Here is an 8,040-nt window from a genome sequence, read left to right as displayed (position 1 = left end):
GCCAACGTTGGAGCTAGTCATGCTAGTTACTTTCACCAGTGAAGGTTTGATTGGATCATTTAATATTTTAGCTTTCTCTTGCTAACTTCTCAAGATACGAACCCTAGCTGTAATTATAGATCTGACCGTAGAGATGAAAAGAAATGAGGGGAGAGAGATGAAACAAAGGCCTCATTTACAACGTGTATCAACATGTGATCTTTATCTGGATACATTATCTGGATAATCACATCTGATCAATTGGACCTGGTATTAATAAGCTTTCTCCTTATCTTGAATCTGCCAGCACTGTGATCAGGTCTCAAAATGCAAATGAGTTATACGGGGCTGGCAGATTTGCTAGATACTGATACTTGTAGCTTTTTCCCGAGAGAGGCTGATTTTGGTGCATTCAGATCACAATGAGTCCTGTTTGCATTTAAACATTGCATAAAAATCTTTTTCCTCATATAGATAAGAAAGCAAGAAAACTGGTGTTAATAGTGTCAACATTTACCAGTCGGGCTCAAACTAACAGCACCAGGCCCTCATGCCACCACAATGTGTCATTCTATGCAAATGAAGATTCTGCAGTGTTTGTGTTGGATACTTCTGCTGAAGACCAGGTTCGTTTTTATTTTTTTTATTTAACATTATCATTTAATAGTTAAGCTGGCAATGTATAGAGTTACTTAATTTCAAAAATATTATTGGGAAGAAACTATGATGCTTTGGTTGTGAAACTCTAATTCATCTTTCCTCACCTTCAGCTTTTCAATAACCTTAAAATTCAGCTGAGGAAGCAGTGCAATACTTCCACCTGAGTGAAACCTTTTGAAACTCGAAATAAGGACGGGCAGCTTCGACCAGAAGTCGTGTCCTGCAGGACGGAGGAGCAGCGGTGATGGAATTGGAGGGGACTTCATCACGGTGCTTACACCTATCACATCCCCTCACATCATCAAATGAAAAATGAATAGGTGCACTTAAAAAACTGGTGAGGCGTTCTTTGACCTCTGCGTTTCCTGCTTTGATTGTGTTCCAGCCTGTGTGTGTTTGACACAAAAGACAAAGTGTGTGTGTGACAAAGTGTCAGTGCTGTGATGGTGGTGAGCACTACCTATCTGGAACAAGGAAGAAGAAGCAGATCATTAACTGGTGGGCTGCCTGCCATTGCTGCATTACTGCCTCTCCAATCTCAAGGTGTGGTCACAAGCCAAGGGCAAAGGTTCTCTTGTGTCCCTTCGGGGCGTGTGAATGATGGACCCCTCCCTCCAGGGCCAGGATTAGCGGGGGCTTGGTGGAGGGCACAGAGTTGATAGCCTAAGGCTTTTTCATCTCACGGCAAGGCTAAAGGTAAGGCTTTAAGTGAGATTCAAGATGATGAATTCAGCTATTTGTGTGGATACGTTTTGACTGGTTTATGAGCTCATTGTTGTACAGTGTGGTAAGTAGCAGCATCTCTTTGGGAGTGCATTCAGATCCTCAGCCTCCCTCCCTCCACTATCACGACAAGCCCGCTGGACGCCTCTGATCTCTGTTTTGGTCCAATCATCAAAAACCCAAAGTATTTAGGTCAGAGGGAGAGACAAGAGTAGAGAAAGTAACAGTGAGAGAAGGAGAAAGTACACATTCCATTATTGTCCTCTGTTCATGGAGCGTCTCAAAGCACAAACGCTGCCAGATGCAACGACGGAGCAGACGAAGAGGAGGCTGGATGTTGTGCTAACATCTCTCTGTTGTGATGTGTAATGTTTCGTAAGTGGGGGGTCTTTGCATGATGTTTGTGTGGTTTTCTCCTCTGTGTTAAAATGTAAGCTTAGCCCTAATCTCCTTGTAGTGGAGTATCAGGCTTGTGCTAAGACATTGATTGGACCGGCTCTTTAATTGATACCACTGGAGGGCCACCTGCCAGGGGCATTGGGGCTTCTATGTGTGTCTGTGTGCTTTTTGTTGTGTTAGAAGTTGGAAGTGAATCCCCTGGTGACCTGGATGAAACAGAGCGCTCACTTATCCTTATCGAATCCCAATCTCGTGTTGTCAAGCTGTGTCCCATTGGGAAACACACGCGCACACCAGTGAGGAAGATGAGGTCTTATCTGACATCGTTAGGGGCTCCACAAAGCATTCCAGGCCAGGCCAATCAGTGCAGCACCCCAAGATAACTTGCGCAAGAGAAACTGCAACCCAATATATTCATTCCAACACACAGACACATATACAGAAGAAGACTCGCATGTGCACCATATATTAACACATATCACACACACACACACACACACACACACACACACACACACACACACACACACACACACACGCACACGCACGCGCACGCACACGCACACGCGCACACACACACACGCGCGCGCGCTTCTAGCTCTGGTAATCAAATCCTGAGACTCCCAATTATACAAAAAGAATAATTAATTTGCAGCTTTTATCCATATGCATGAGCCCACAGTATAGACTGGTTTTCATACATTGTTGTACATATATTCCCACATGAATTATGGATGTTATTTGAAATTGTTCTTAAATGTCATCATTAATGTGAACAAGAAACAATAGTGACAGCTCACATCCAGAGAGAAGAGTCAAAGTGGGGTTTTGTCTCTGCTGAGTTTGTGTGTGCAAAGGGAAAGATAAAGGGTCCAGATCTATTCTATAGTTTACATTATTCCTTTGTGTATTTGTGAGTCTGAGAGAGAGAGAGAGAGAGGGCGAGGGAGAAAGACAGAGAAGGGGAGGGTAAGGGAAGGAAAAAAAGGGTCCTTATGTGCATTGGAGGCAGCCAGAAGCCAGTGTGTATCTAAAGGCGTTCAGAGCAGGGATGATCAGAGGCTGTGAGCCCAACACATTCATCAGGGCTCTCCACAGGGACAGAAGTTGAGGCGCACCACAGAGACGAATAAAAATGCTGCGGACTGAGTGGAAGGGATTTTGAGACAAGCATGTGTGAAAGGGGAAGGACAGTGGGATGGATTTAGGCTGCGTTCAGTGTCCGCGTGAGATAGAGGCAAGCACTGTGGCCCTCAACTTTTTACTATTCTGCACATTGCTCCTGAAAGGAAATTCAATTGCCTCACTCTACCCTGTGTGTGAGAGCGGGAGGAAAAGGGAAAAAAAGATGGACTCGGTGACTGAATGCAAAGTAAATGCACACATATAGTGAAGTATGCCAGGTGGAGGAATTTAAAGAAGGTCTTAGTGCAGTTCTTAAAGGTGCTTCCTCTCTTCTTAACCAAACCCCTTAAACACTTTGGATTCAATCTCATCCAACATTCCAATCAGGGCCGTCGCAGGGGCGGGGGGATGCCTCTGGTTGGGACTTTTGTTGATGGCATGTTCATACAAGAGTTGTTTGTATCTTTGAGTGAAAGTAAATGTGGACTTTCTGGCTTGGTTTGACAGTTAAATGTTGTTGAGGAGACACTTTGGAAACTAATTTCCCTCGAACGGAATTTGGTTTTTTACATAAAATAAAATTTCTCCTTGAAATGCCCATCCCTAATTTCCTCTGGTGAAAAGTATTTGCATAAAATCTATTGGGACAACTTTCTGAGCCTAAGTTAAAGCTATCTTTATATTGTGATGAATAGTAATACACATATAATTATTGTCTGCGATACATGTGTAACAGCACTGTTGTGGCGAACTGTGCATGTAGGTGCAACGCTGTCCTTACTTCTCAAACACAGAAGATCAATAAACAGAGAAAAGTCACTGAGTTTGGTTTCTTAGCCAGCTCACTTTTTGTGGTTGTATCGAAACTCTCAGCCCTACATCCATTTTGCTGCATTGAAGAACTATACAGAAAAGAAAAGGTGACGGTTAGAGGGAACTTGCTGCAAGCCAAAAACAACTGTTTCTTCACACGTCACCCGACTGATTTTGGCCAGGCACAAGGTCCTAGGGGCGAAAGACCCATCTTTGAAAAGAGTTTCCAAATACCATATCAACGACATTGAACCGTCTTACCAAGCCTGACAATCCACATTCAATTTCAGTTAAAAGTAAAATCAACTTGTATGAACATGCACATAATGTGTCTGTTTTGAGCAGCATTTATTTCGTATATTGTGTCCGCTGCTTCAGTTGCAGGCCAATTTATGAGTTGGATTTTTCAATAAAACAAAACAAGTGGAAACAAAGCTTTTAAGCTTTCAACTTGGAAGTTCCAGATGGCAAACTCTCTCGGTATAGCACAGAAACGGAGAACAGGGTAAAATGTGTTTTTAATTCAGTAAAGTAGCAAAGCCCAAATGTAAAATACTAGAATAGAAGTAAAAATCCTGTATTGAAAATATTTCAAAGGTAAAATTATGTAAGGATAGGCTGAATGTACACAAAGTATCCAACATAAAACTAAGAGTGTAAGCAGCATTTTCCTTTTGTTGATCAAAGTGGAGCGACTTCCTTACTGTTGGGATTTACTTCCACTATGATGCATCATATTTTACAAAATCTATTCAATTCCAAAAGTAACTAGTTAGATTACTGACATTCATTCATTTAGTTAGCCTAAGTAAAAAGTACAGGGTTGAGTTTTATTGAAGCAGAAGTATTTGGTGTTTTCATTTAGGTGAAAATGCTCAAGTTGTACTTCAATACAGTGGATGAGTAAATGAACCCAATTGAGCAGCATTACACCAGCAATAGATGGTTAAACAGAAAGGCGGTTACAAACATCACAACCACACTCTGGATCATCAACAGGTGGGCATCCTATTTAGTGGTGAATACAGAGCAGTGCTTCTAGCTTCTCCAATGAGATAATGTACTGATTTGTTATCTTCTATATCAATGTGAACTGATCTCTTTGGTTTGGTATTTGAAGACGTCACCACTCAAACCCGAGTATGTTTTTAGAGAAAGTTATTAGCATATTTATCATTATTAACAATAATCCTTTCTTGTGCTGCCTAAATTGGTTTTATGCAGCCCAAGAGAACGCCATAAGAGAATCTTTCACAAAATAATGAAGTCATTAACAATATTTTTTTTGTCAGTGTCTAGATAGTTGTATGCACTGTTGGAATGTCTTGTACATTTACTGAAGCACTGTCATTAAGTACATATTTGAGGTACTTGAGTATTTGACAGCTTACTATAAACTACGATGCTTTGTTTTAGATTAACAATTTATACAAATAGGGCTGAAACAATTAATTGATTGACAGAAAAATTCATTTGCAACTGCTTTTCCTTATGATAGTTGAATATTTAACTAAATTAACATTTTCAATGGATTTGTACTTGTCTGTGTGGTATAAGTACTTTTTTTCTTCCTTCACTGGCTGTTTTTTAAACTACATTTAAATGTAATGCATATTCATACCAAATGTACATTTGCTATTAAAAGTATGTTATTTCAACAACATAAACAGCTTCTGTGTGCAGAGTGTATTTGTGTGTGTGTGTGTGGTGGAGAGAGAGGAAACCTTATTGTTTGATTGTTAGCTCGGAGCTAAACAGATGCGTAAATAGAGATAGGGGAGCCCAGTCACATCAGATTAAACCAAACAACAAAAATCAAACTGTCTGTCCCACTCACTCTCCCGCACACAAACACACACATGCTCTCACAGACAGAAGGTGTAACTGGGAAAACAAACAGACAGCAGCAGAACAGTGTGCCTTAATAAAACCTCCAACTTGTATTAAATACAACAGGAAGAGAACTCCTGGACACTATAACTCATGTAAATGCACTCAGACATCGTAGGTCTTTGTGTGCTACAGAAACATACTGACACACTGTGGAGTAAATACAGTGATGACGCATACCATCACATGCCTCATAAACCCTAATGTTACCACTCCAATATCTCCATAGGCCCGAGGCAAAACAGAGAGACCGCCATGAGACAGGAAAAAATAGGGAGATAGGGAGAGAGGGGAGGAGCATACGGGCGAGCTATGATGATGAATTGATTGATGAATGCAAATGAAGATGAATGCATCTGGCAAATACAGATAACAAGAGGAATATGAAGAGTACAGCGGCTGGTTCACCTTTTCCTGTAGCAGAAAATATGCTGATATGTATCTAGCCTATTAATACTACAGCAGCGACAGTGAACGCAACCACTGAACCAGATATAGATCCCTTATCAGCAATCGTGTGGCCCAGAAACAGCGGACACCAGTCTTTCTATACCATCTGGAGCCTAATCGCTGGGCCGGGGCGCGCTGATTGGCCTAATCGTCCCACATCCTAGCCTTTATTGCCATATGGACTGAGTCCTAAAACTTGCCATAGATCAGTGTACATGAGGTAACAGCAGTTTATCTTCTTAATTGCTTGTTGTTTGTAAGTGCAGCTTCATGTCATCACAAAACATCCAGGGTGGAATCTTGCCTTGTTTATGTGTGTGGTAAAATAAGCTGTTTTTTTGTGCGCATTTTTAATAATTAATTAATAGTTTGAGTCAGTTTTCAGGCAAAAATTCCAAACACTCTCGTTCTAGCTTTTCAAATATTTTCTCCGTATTACATCATTTGACTAAACTGAATCTCTGGGTTTTTAACTGTTGGTTGGATAAGACTAGCAAAATGTATTCTTGGGATTTAGGGAACTGTGACTATCTCCACAGTTAATTGAGAAACTGATCAGTAGGTAAATACGCCTTAATCTGTGTACCTGTATGTGCAATGTGAGCGTACATTTAATAACTTTGGGTCCATGTGTTTGTGCATTTCCAGACAGATAGTTTTTTTTGGTGCTTTTTTTTAAGATATCCATTTCTTCCTTGCAGTTTCATTGGAAATACTTTATCCCATGAAATATGAACACTATGACAACTGCTGACAGCTTGTTCTGTGGATTATCAGAGTAATGAGCAGGAATTAAAAAAGACATGCTGCATTTAAAAAAAATCTGATTTTATGTATTTACCTTTATTGTAAAGTGGAGCCAGATTATACTTTTTCTCACACACACACACACACATACCGACACACACTACAGTGATACATCGAGAAGTAAAGCCCAATAAGGTTTTTTGGGGAGAATGATGCGGTTATGTTCCTCAGGACAGATCACTTGCCTGGTAAGGGGATATCAGCCTCCATAGCCATTGATCCGATTACACACACACACACACACACACACACACACACACACACACACACACACACACACACACACACACACACACACACACACGCTGCAGCTCTCCATGCACCGGGCAGGGTGACACTCACATGTGGGTCCACAGACGCTGGTGTGGCGCCTCCGTTTTGCTTGGAGAAGCAGAAAGAGGAGATAGGGAGGCAGGAGAAAAAGGCAGGACGGCAGGGAGGGAGCCATGGATGGATGAAGGGGAGGGAGGGGAAATGCGGAGGGACGCAAGGGAGGAGGAGGGGAGGTGGGGGGGCAATGAGAGGGCTGAGTGGTTCTAGTAAATATTTATATTGCAGTATGATACGCGCAAGAGTGAAAGAGAGAGAGAGAGAGGGAGAGAGAGAGGGGGGATAGCAGAGAAAAGGGGGAGATATAGAGCGTCCATCCCTTTATTAATTTTATTCCGGACCGCTAAGTTTAGCATTCAACACGTGTCGCCAGTGATGGAGAGAGGGAGGGAGGGGGGGAGGAAACGAGAGAGAGAGGGAGAGAGAGAGGTTGACGGTTGCTAGGTGACGGGGCGCATATACTGAATTTTAACAAAAGAACAGGGAAAGAGGGAGAGAGAGAGAGAGTGTGTGTGTGAGAGAGGAGAGGAGAGAGGGAGGGAGAGAGGTAAAGAGAGAGACCGGAGAAATTGAATACATGTAGAACATATATATATATATATTTAGATATATATATTTTCCCGGCGTGTGTGTCTGTGTGTGTGCGTGTGTGGTGGCGGTGGTGGGGGGGACACCCGCAAAACGGATACCTCAAAAAGGAAGGATGTGAAAAAGGATGGAGGGACGCAGGAAAAGAGGGGGGAAAGGCTGGTGAAAAACAGTAAGTACATTTCTTTTTTCAATGATATTTGCAGTGCGGAGGCATTTTCTTCCCCCCGCACGCACACGCACACAGACTCTGTAGATTAATTGCGGCTCGAGTAG

The sequence above is a fragment of the Notothenia coriiceps genome, unplaced genomic scaffold (genome assembly GCF_000735185.1).
Source record: "Notothenia coriiceps isolate Sejong01 unplaced genomic scaffold, NC01 NC01_scaffold00031853, whole genome shotgun sequence".
NCBI lineage: Eukaryota > Metazoa > Chordata > Actinopteri > Perciformes > Nototheniidae > Notothenia > Notothenia coriiceps.
This window is presented reverse-complemented; position numbering follows the sequence as displayed.